The sequence below is a fragment of the Zingiber officinale genome, chromosome 3A, assembly GCF_018446385.1.
Source record: "Zingiber officinale cultivar Zhangliang chromosome 3A, Zo_v1.1, whole genome shotgun sequence".
Taxonomy (NCBI): Eukaryota; Viridiplantae; Streptophyta; class Magnoliopsida; order Zingiberales; family Zingiberaceae; genus Zingiber; species Zingiber officinale.
Window position 1 is genome coordinate 106,774,522 of NC_055990.1, and position 12,133 is coordinate 106,786,654.

The following is a 12,133-nucleotide window of genomic DNA, read 5'->3' on the forward strand; positions in this document are numbered from 1 at the left end:
TCTTAGAGCTTTCAGTGTATAAAAGATTTCTCCGCCTTCAAAGAAGGAAATTATTAGTGAGTTGTTCAACTGCCTTGGATTAACAACCACTCAGGTTGTAATCAAGTCAATCTCTGAGTTTCTTCTCTAGTACTTTTATGTTATTTGATTTTATTTTATTGTTGCAATTTAAGAGTTGAAAGTACGAGGACGAAATTTTCTTATTTCAGGAAATTCACCCCTCCCCTCTTGCCGGCCCGTTGCACCAACAGGTGGTAGCCGGGAGTTAGCGGGAGTCGATGGTATATGGGAGTTGGGAGTCAGTGGTAGTCTGGAGTTGGGAGTCAAGAGTCGGTGGTAGCTGAGAGTCGAAAATCGAGAGTTCGTGATAGTCGGGAATTGGGAGTCGGTGGTAGATGGGAGTCGGGGGCTCAAAGTCTTCCCTTGTTGACCCTGCCTACCATCCTTGCCCAATTGTTGACCTTCTTTTGGCTATATTATCTTGATTCATAATGCATATTTTAATGATATTTTCATATCTTAATCTCACATTTTACATCATATCTCAATATTACATTTGATTTTGTACCTAATTACAAATTAGCTAATTTTCATGGTATTTGGTGTTAATATTTGATTCTTATTTTGTAGGCATCAAAAGGGTCATGGACCCGATCAAATCAGACCACATTTGGGCTCGATTCTAGGGTTAAACGAGGTGATCAAGCTATGGATCGATTTGGACTATCCGTTGAAGATCGGAGAGATTTGGGCCATCCATTGAAGATTTGGTCCATCCAACCTAAGAGAGAGTAGATCTAGACCGTAGATGAAGATCAATACCCTTAGATCGGATTTTAGGCAATCTTTCACCGTTGATTTATCTCAGAAGCATCTCAGTCGTCTGATCAAAACTGAGGAGGTTTAAAAACCTGCGTGAGAAGCTACAGTAGCTCGGGCTCAGTCGCAATTTATTCTACAGTGTCTTCATCTTCTCCGTCGCAGCGCCGAGTTCCCATTCCTCAATTCCAGATCCAGATGCTAGCGATCTTCACCGGCGGCGATTCCTGAGCTCCGGCGATCATCGTCCGAGGTCACAGAAGTGGCAAGGGCGTTCTCCAGTCCGTGTAGTTGATGTTCTGACCATTTCCGCAATCCGGATACAGGGGCGTTCTCTGATCCGTGATTTCCAACATCACCGGAGCTGGATGGGCGTCCTTTGAGGCTCCGACGACACTCCCGTTTCTTCATTCCATCAGCAACTCCGGAATCGATCTGATCAATCGATTGGTGTCGCAATTTCCAGAACACAACGCTGTTTCCTTGTGCATTGTAAACTCCAGCCGATTGTGAGCTCGAGGGCGTTCCCAGAGGCTGTGAAGAATCGTTTGGATTAGTTGGAAGCTCGAGATCCAAGCCAATTGTCCTAAGGGCGTTCTCAAAGGGCAATTATGAAGTGACAGCAGGGTGAAGAAAGCTTGCGGCAAGGTTTTGGTTTGTGGAATGCCATAGATTAGGTTTTCTTTATCTTGTCCTTGAATTGTTCATCACTTTTCTCAGATCTATGATATGATTTTCTTCTTTGTAATTTCCGTTTGAATTCTTGGCTTTGCTATCAAATTTCCTTTTGATTTCTGTAATCCAAACCCCTATTCAGCTACTTGGTGTTTTGTTTGAAATTCATTTCTGATTTCTTCATGTTAACTTTGATTTGTTTCTTTAGATTGTTGCAATTGTTAGATACTAACTATTATTTAGATACTAACTAGTGTTTAGATGCTAATTAGTGTTTAACTAATGTCTAGTTTTGAATATTCATGTTACTAACTTGGTTTTGCTTATTTAGTTTTAATTCTTAAATGTGTGATCAAACTCTTGCTTAAGATATCAGAGTTTATTGATTGAGATTAAGTTTGAATGTTGGATAATTCACTTGAGTTTTGAATTGTTTACCTCCATAATATGTTGTTGTTGTTGGTTAGTGAGAGTTGAAGACTTAGTGAGTGGATTAAGTGTTGAATTTAATTGTGATAGAGATTGAAATATAATTTCTGAATTTAGTAAGTGAATTAAGCTCATGAGTTCAAAGGGTATTGTGATTTTAGTTGAAGAGTTAGATTTAAGGAAGCATTAGAATCCGAATGTGATTGTTGATCAATTTGTAATGAGAATTAAATGGGAAGGGTAATCGATCTTGTTGATGGAGAAATCAATTTGAATCAATTCTAGAATTTGCACACATTCACTAGTATACCTTGGAAAAATACGACTTGGGACTCCTTACTACACATGTTTGCTTTAATTACAATGAGTTTCAATCTTTATTAATTTGATATGCCAAGTGACATGCAAAAAGGCCGACACCAAATTTTGGCGTCGTTGCCGGGGAACAACTATTAATGTGTGTTTATTTTAGATTGTGATTGTGCATTGATTGGTTTATTTTATTAGCATTTTGATTGATTGAATTGCTTATTTCTTTTTGTATTTTCATGTTGGTTTATTCTTGAATTTTAAAGTGCTTTTAGTGTTCATATTATCATGTGTTTGAAACTTTATGCTTTTAAATCTTCTAACATTGAGTTTTAATGTTGTAGTGAAGAACAGGAGATTTCTTTAGCATGGATCCATATTTTCAGAATTATGGAGGTGGAATGGAGAGTTATCAGTGTTTTCAACCTGATTATCAGTTCTACCCAAGCATGGATCAACAAAATAGGTATGAATCATTTTCAAATGGTTTTAATGTTAATTGGGTGGATAATTCATGTTTCAGGTATGAAAGTGCACAAGGACCATTTATTGAGTCATATTCAACTTACCAGAGTTCATATGAGTTTCAAGAAGTTTCAACATCTTTTACCCCACAGCCTTTTCAACAAAACGAACCTCGAATGGATGACACAACATGGAAACTCAAGGAGATTATGCAGCAAATGAGTGACCATCAAGAGCAACAAATCTCAAGGATACAGAACCTACAGTTACAATTAGATCAAATTGCGTCATCCATCAATCAGCTGCAAGCACAAAATTCCAGTGGAGAGATGGAAAGTAGCGATTCTGTCAGGCCTGACCCTACTTCCATTACTTCACATGATTTTTCTAGTATTTATTGTGATGATTATGTGATTATGTAAATTTTTGATCCTACTGATTTTGTTGTTGAAGATGTTGTTAGTGATTCAGGTTTTGAACATATTTTTGAAGATGATTTAAGTGTAGGGGAGTGCTTACTGGAAGCATTACCTCAAGAATCACCAAGAGTTGAAGATGTAAGTGTAGGGACTTGTGCTATGGAGCCAAACACCCAAGAATCACTACATGAGGATGAACATTCATCAGAACCACAGTTTGAGCTATATCATGATGAAGAGGAGGTAACAATCACCACTCCAGGTATTTTTCAACAAGACAAGGTGAGCAATTTTTGTGATACATCAGAAAATTTCATTGAGGTACCAATTGTTGACTTTATTAGATGTGATTCATTTCTTGATACATATTTTACCCACACTAATATTCTCCTATATTCTTTTTACCCCACATGCGTGTGGGAGGTGTTTTCTTTTATTGATGTTGTAGGAGAATTTAAGCTTCCGGAGTGGATGGTTGAACTAAACCGGCTCCGTCCTCCGGAAAAATTTTTCAAAGGAAAAAGGATGAATAAAAACAAGACAATTTTCAAGGATACTCCACTACGGGCATGGATTCTCCTTTTAAATCTACTACAACCACCGGGAAAAGGGAAAGTTTGTTCCAATTTAATTTTCTTTTGGCATTTTAACTCATGCTTCATGTTTAGTTTTTTCTATAATAAATTCTTTGAATATAAAGGTTGATTTTCTTGTTGCATTTAGTTATGTTTACAATTTGTAATTTTCTTATTGCATTTGATTTTGAGTGTGAATAAGAAAATGGCACCCCTAGTAATTTTTCTATAACATGTTAGAAATAGAGAATGTGAGCTAGCTTTGAGAATCTATTTTGGAGCTTAATGTCAATAATGGATTTTTAATTTTCTCAAGGTTTCTATTTAATAATGGACACTTGATTGATAAATTGGATTGATACTTTTTCATGCCTAGTGAGGATGAGTCTTAATTGAGTGATGCACTTGTGTCATTGCACTCTAGAACTTGTTTTGATTCTTTCAAAATCACAATTCAATGGATTGAATCATGTTGTGAAGGTAAATCAATTTGCTTAATATTCTTCCACACAATATCTTGCTAATCTTCTTGTTAATCATCATATTATTTCATTATCTCAACTTTCTTAATCTTTTGGATATGGATATATGGTTTGTTATATTATGGATATTTTGGCCAAGGTGGATTAAGTTGAAGTGTGGGGGGAAGAGTTTTTGGAGTAATGGGATGCATGAAGTAAATTGGAATGGTTCAGATTTTGGAAAATGGTTGAACAAGGGTTGGTTTTAGGAGGTGTTCCTTATGCAAAAATGCTGTAAATCTTTTGTGAAGGAATGACTCTTACAATCTAGTGCTAAAAGTGTCTATTCTCTGAGTTTGAACATGTAAAGAGCAAGCTTCTATAGCCTTGAATTTTAGAAGTTTCAAATTCAGGAATCACTTAAAAAAAATGTGGAATGCTAGGTGGTTACAAATGCTATGGACTGTGCAACCATTGCAAGACCTGCAAATTGCTCAATTCTGCGGAAGCATGTTTAAAATCAAAGTTGCTTGCTATGGAGAAATATGGAACTTGATCATTGCTTTGTGTATCAAATGAGTAGCAAGATTTTGGAGTAGCACTAAGTCATTGAAAAATTCAAGTGGAGCTCTTGTACTTTCAGTAACAAATGGGATTCTTGTCTTTATATGTCTTATACAAATTGAATGAGCAGATTTTTCAAAAATCTGTTGCTGAAAAGTGGAAACAAGGAGTTGGAGGCTGGAAATCTGTTAAAATCTATTGAATGCAGTAGTGGCAGCATGGAATAAAAGCAGGATTCAGTTTTAGAGTTGTATCAAGTTGTTTCAATCTTTTATCACCGTTGTTAAAGTAATGAGTAAAGACAGAGAAGATCTTGCATTGGCAGTGGCAAATGGTGTTGCATTGCTTATCATGTCTTTACAAATTGCATGGGACGGAATTTGGTAAAATAAATCAGAAATGCAGAAGCTGAGATGGTACATGTAATGCTTAATGGAGCAGTTTTTATGAGCTGAATTTGTAGATGTTGTTGAGATCCTGATTGTGATTGTTCATGCTGTTTCAAACTTTAATTCGGCAGAAGCAAAAACAGAATGCAGTAATGACAGCAATAACCTTAAATTTGGATGTTAATGTTTAGCAGTTAAGTGTTATATGCAAAGATAGATTTGAGGGTTGCTGCTGATCCGGAATTGGACAATGCTGCTTTATTCAGCAGCTGAATTTAAAACTGAATTCCTAACTGCCAAGAAGGAACAAGAGTTTGATCATGGTGCCAACTCCTCATGCTATTTCTGAACAACAATATTTAGAATAAAAGCTTCCATCAATTCAATCCTAAATGGTATCTGTGAGTGAGTCTTATTCTCTATGACTTAAGCTATGAATTGCTAGAAGTTCGAATTCAGAAATGAAGTCAAAATCAGAATTTTAGAATTGAAGGGTTTCAATGTATTTCAATTGGTGATAATACTCAGAGATGATTGGTTGATAATTGATACATTAATGGAAATATTTAGAAAGGGATTATTGAATCTGAAAAGAAGAAAGGAAGGGTAAAACCTGATACTTAAAACTGAAAGCTGTTGAAACATGGATCTGCTGCTGAAAACCTGATCAAGGAGCAGGAATTGAACTGAAAACTGCATTAAACTGCAGTTTTGTTTGAAGAGTATACAAAATTTCATCAGTAGTTCTAAAGTCAGAAAGGAATTTAGTAAAGAGCCTACATACCATGTAACAAATGGTTTTTCAATGTATTTAATGTCTTTCTCCAACTAAATTTCATAGATGTTGTAAGTATCAAGTTGCTCAAAGCAGTGAATTATGAGTTACTGAAATCTGATCAAAATGGATCAAAAATTCGAAATTAATTTGTAGAGAACCATTCCACTCATGGAGCACTTTCAAATTGGAACATAAATCCTTAAGAAACAAAGATAAGAACAACCACTTGATACAAAGAAGTGCAGCAATTTGAGTAAATTGGAATGTTTGATATCAGAATTTCTGAAACCCTTGCAAAACAAGGTTTTCTGAAGCATCTTTGACTTCTGTGAATTTGAATGTATAAACCTTTTGACAGATGAAATCCAGTGAATCCTTGCTGAATTGGACCTGAAATGCAAAGTGACATCACTGCTGAGCTAAATTCTGCAAGAATGAAGATGCCTACTGTGCAGTTGTGCTAAATTCTGTGAAGTTGCAGAAATTTGTTGAAATTGTTGAGTTGATTGAGCATTTGTTGAGTTTTATTGCTCGAGACGAGCAAAGATCTAAGTGTGAGGGAGATAAGGTATGATCCGAGTGTCTTATTGATGGATTGAATGAAAAATCAGAGAACAAGGGAGTGCAAATTAATACCATATCTGTTGATGAAATGGTGACATGTTGAGTGGAGTCAGAAATGTAGATTTTATATCAAAGGTGTGTTTAAATCCAGAGGGAAAAGCAGTGATGTTCTTGTATTGTTTGAAGCAAATGTTGTTGCATTTTCTCAATGCTGTTGCAAACTTATGTGACAGAATTTTGAAGAATCAAAGTGCTAAAATTGAATTGCACAGCTGAAATTCAAAATTATTTTGTAAAAGGATCAGTGATGTAAGGTGAACAAATGGTCAAAAATTTTCAAGGATTTGTAGGTTCATTGGTAGAACTTGAAAGAAACAATTAAAAAGGAGATGCACAGGGTAATAAAGGTCAAGTTTTTACTGAGCAGGTTGTGCCAGAATTTTGAAAGGTTAAGAATTGCAATTAAGGAAATGAAGATTGGTGGAATTGGGAATGAATAAAATATTTTTTTTTAAGGAATGAGAAACTGAAATTGTTGATCAGTGGTGAAGCAATTGGAAGAATGTTAAGGAAGAAGTTAAAAGAGGGAAGTATGGTCAAGTATTTATTTATATAGCACTCTTTTGTATCCATGTCTTCCACTAGAACTAAAGCTCATACTTTCTTTCTTATCTTTTCTTTGTTGCTAATTCTTTCTTTTCTTATCTTTTCTTGCAACTAATGCTTTGATGTGCATTTAATTCATATTTCCTATTTCTTCAAGATCAACCTTCATATTGTGATTTATTTCCACGATCATGGTAGAGAGTAGAAGATAAGCAAGCATATGGTAGTTCAAGAAGCACAAGTAGCATGAGTGCCCTCCACTTTTGTGACTACATGTGAGATAGGATGAGGGCCACAAAAGTTCTATCTTGTGAGGTTTTTAGTGTGAAACCAATTTCAATTTATTCATGATTGATGGAAATTATTATGTGGTTAACCAAGAGTAAAGTTTTAAGTCCATGAATACTTGAGATTTTGGAATGTCATAATCTTAGATAGTTTACTTTCTTTATTTTCTAATCATGTTTAGGAATTTGTTTAGGGGGTGCCATTTAAGTAGGATTTTTAGTTTTCTTGACTTGAACTGGACGTCCAAGATTAAGTGGGGGGGATTTGATAACCATGATTTTGGCTATATTATCTTGATTCATAATGCATGTTTTAATGATATTTTCATAGCTTAATCTCACATTTTACATCATATCTCAATATTGCATTTGATTTTGGACCTAATTGTAAATTAGCTAATTTTCATGGTATTTGGTGCTAATATTTGATTCTTATTTTGTAGGCATCAAAAGGGTCATGGACTCGATCAAATCAGACCACATTTAGGCTCGATTCTAGGGTTAAACGAGGTGATCAAGCTATGAATCGATTTGGACCATCCGTTAAAGATCGGAGAGATCTGGGCCATCCATTGAAGATCTGGTCCATCCGACCTAAGGGAGAGTAGATCTGGACCGTAGATGAAGATCAATACCCTTGGATCGGATTTTAGGCAATCTTTCACCGTTGATTTATCTCAGAAGCATCTCAGCCGTCTAATCAAAATTGAGGAGGTTTAAAAACCCGCGTGAGAAGTTACAATAGCTCGGGCTCGGTCGCGATTTCTTCTACAGTGTCTTCGTCTTCTCCGTCGCAGCGCCGAGTTCCCATTCCTCAATTCCAGATCCAGATGTTAGCGATCTTCACCGGTGGCGATTCCTGAGCTCCGACGATCATCGTCCGAGGTCACAGAAGCGGCAGGGGCGTTTTCCAGTCCGTGCAGTTGATGTTCTGACCATTTCCGCAATCTGGATGCAGGGGCGTTCTCTGATCCGCGATTTCCATCATCATCGGAGCTGGATGGGCGTTCTCTGAGGCTCCGACGACACTCCCGTTTCTTCATTCCATCAGCAACTCCGGAATCGATCTGATCAATCAATTGGTGTCGCAATTTCCAGAACATAGCGCTGTTTCCTTGTGCATTGTAAACTCTAGCCGATTGTGAGCTCGAGGGTGTTCCCAGAGGCTGTGAAGAATCGTTTGGATTAGTTGGAAGCTCGAGATCCAAGCCAATTATCCTAAGGGCGTTCTCAAAGGGCAATTCTGAAGTGACAGCAGGGTGAAGAAAGCTTGTGGCAAGGTTTTGGTTTGTGGAATGCCATAGATTATGTTTTCTTTATCTTGTCCTTGAATTGTTCATCACTTTTCTTAGATCTATAATCTGATTCTCTTCTTTGCAATTTCCGTTTGAATTCTTGGCTTTGCTATCAAATTTCCTTTTGATTTCTGTAATCGAAACCCCTATTCAGCTACTTGGTGTTTTGTTTGAAATTCATTTCTGATTTCTTCATGTTAACTCTGATTTGTTTCTTTAGATTGCTGCAATTGTTAGATACTAACTATTATTTAGATACTAACTAGTGTTTAGATGCTAATTAGTGTTTAACTAATGTCTAGTTTTGAATATTCATGTTACTAACTTGGTTTTGCTTATTTAGTTTTAATTCTTAAATGTGTGATCAAACTCTTGCTTAAGATATCAGAGTTTATTGATTGAGATTAAGTTTGAATGTTGGATAATTCACTTGAGTTTTGAATTGTTTACCTCCATAATATGTTGTTGTTGTTGGTTAGTGAGAGTTGAACACTTAGTGAGTGGATTAAGTGTTGAATTTAATTGTGATAGAGATTGAAATATAATTCTGAATTTAGCAAGTGAATTAAGCTCATGAGTTCAAAGGGTATTGTGATTTTAGTTGAAGAGTTAGATTTAAGGAAGCATTAGAATCTAAATGTGATTGTTGATCAATTTGTAATGAGAATTAAATGGGAAGGGTAATCGATCTTGTTGATGGAGAAATCAATTTGAATCAATTCTAGAATTTGCTCACTAGTATACCTTGAAAAAATACGACTTGGGACTCCTTACTACACGTGTTTGCTTTAATTACAATGAGTTTCAATCTTTATTAATTTGATGTGCCAAGTGACATGCAAAAAGGCCAACACCAACGCCCTCAACGTCCTTGAAGGCGCCCTGAACACTCGAGATAAAATTTCAAGGAGCTATATAATGACTCCTGGAGCTAGGAAATAATGAATCAACTCTTGTACTAACTTACTAGCAACTCTTAGAGCTTTCAGTGTGTAAAAGGTTACTCCGCCTTCAAAGAAGGAGATTCTTAGTGAGTTGTGCAACTGCCTTGGATTAACAACTACTCAGGTTGTAACCAAGTCAATCCTTGAGTTTCTTCTCTAGTACTTTTATGTTATTTGATTTTATTTTATTGTTGCAATTTAAGAGTTGAAAGTACGAGGACGGTATTTTTCTTATTTCAGGAAATTCACCCCTCCCCTCTTGCCGGCCCGTTGCACCAACAGGTGGTAGTTGGGAGTTAGCGGAAGTCGGTGGTATATGGGAGTTGGGAGTCAGTGGTAGTCTGGAGTTGGGAGCCAAGAGTCGGTGGTAGCCGGGAGTCGAAAATCGAGAGTTCATGATAGTCGGGAATTGGGAGTCGGTGGTAGCTGGGAGTCGGGGGGTCAGAGTCTTCCCTTGTTGACCCTGCCTATCATCCTTACCCAATTGTTGACCTTCTTAGCCACGTAGCTTTTAGAGAATACCCCTTATCACTAATCTTCCCTTTAAGTTTAGTTGAAAGAGGTGCGAGTCCGACTGACTGGACTATAGCGTGATATGACCAGATCTCAATTTGGCTCTTTGAACACATGGCAAAGAAGAAAATCCATGACAATCCTCACTTTAATTAATGACACACCTCTTAAATGCCAAACAAGCTTTATTATCCTCAGCTTTCGACCCCCAAAGAGTAACCCTATCTCTGAGGTTATATCACATTAATATGATGTGACCCTTAGAGAGGGATAATGACCGCCCATCTCAGTATAATGATTACTAAAATTTGAAGGATCGATAGAAAGCGATAGAAGAGAGGGGGGGGTGAATATCATACGTTAAAAACTTTTTCTTTTTGTATCATAAAAATAAGAGAAATGCAGTGGAAAATGAAATACATGTTTTGATTACTTGGTTCAAAGCGTAGGTTGACTCCTACTCCAAGACCCGCGATCCTTGATCATATCGTTGGGCAATCCACTAAAACTCTTCTTTCTGAAGTCCTTCGGAGAGAAGCAATTCGTACATATGCAAAGTTTAAGATAGTAACAATCTACTATCTTATTTTAATCTAAGTACAATGCAAGCTAATAAATAATAATTATACCGAACAAAGAATATCGATGAAGTTTGTCGGCGTTGTGTTGGAGTAGTAGCTTGCTTGAAGGTGCATTGTAGAACAGTAGCACGAATAGAGCTTTTACATAGAGGTGAATTGAAAACTCATTATCTGTCTCGGACCTCGAGCTCCTTTTTATAAGAATCGTCAACATTTGGTTGACCGATCCTCGAGTTCAGTTGACTGAACTCGCTCCCTTCTTCTTCGCTGAGATATAATCTTCGAGCGTTAATGGTGTTTAATGGTTCGGTCGACTGATCACCTTGTTCGGTCGACCGAACATTGGACCTTCCCTGTTTACTGAGATTCACACTTAATGCTCCATTAATGAGAGATCTTTTGGTCAACCGATCCTTCGATTCGATCGATCGATCCTCCGGTTTGGTCGACCGATCAACCAGACTTCCATATCTGATCTGTGCCACATCATCATGGTTCGGTCTACTGATCCTCAAGTTCGATCAACCGATCAACCTTTGATTGGGTTGTGCTCTGTTTTGGTCTAAACTAGTCTCTAGTCTGAGTTAGCCTTGTTTGGTCAACCGATCCTTTGGTTCAGTCAACCGATCAGGTCATTCCCTGCAATATAGAGTTAGACAATTTCTTGCAAAACAAATGTTAGCATAGTAATATGAGGTGGCACATTGTGATTGGGTGGTGCACATCTGTTTTAAGACGCCTGGGAGGATCCATATGCTCGAGGAGTGATAAAGATGCGATGGAAGAGCTTCGTCCAGATCGTGCAGTGTTAGCAGACCAGGAACTCAAAAGTGATCCAAGAGCCCTAAGTTGGTTAACACACCGATGTAGGTGGATCATATAAGACAAGCTGAGGGCGCTTGAAACTGGTCTAAGTGCCCAGAATCATCTTTAAAAAGGGATTCGAATAGTAAATTCAGATTATCCTTTTTGCGTGTCTTAGCTTCCATTCCGTGCCAAAGCTCTGACCTTCAACGACATCATTTGAAGAATTCAAGTTCCACCACGTGTTGTTACACCATCAAAAAGCTACTCTCAAACTACAACTACACAATGCTTCAACACCGTGACTACAAGCTCTAACGAGCCTAGTTTTTGTTAACCTTCATTTGTTGTAGTTAACTCATATTAATTGCTTTTGTACTTATCTATCTAAGCGTTGGTACCGTATCCTGCCATTGTAAAAGAAACAAGTCTTTTTTGAAGAAGAAGGTTAATAGTAATTATCCATCAAAAATTGTCAAATTGATTGCAGGATTTGGAATAGTAGTTACGAAGTTATGAATCAAGTAAAATCAACATGTTTTTTTTTCTATTATATTTTTTATCTTTTTGTTGTACGATTTTATTTTTTGGATGATTTTTGAATGAGTACGAATTTATTGTTCATCCCATCTAAGTACTTTCTTGATCCAACATAT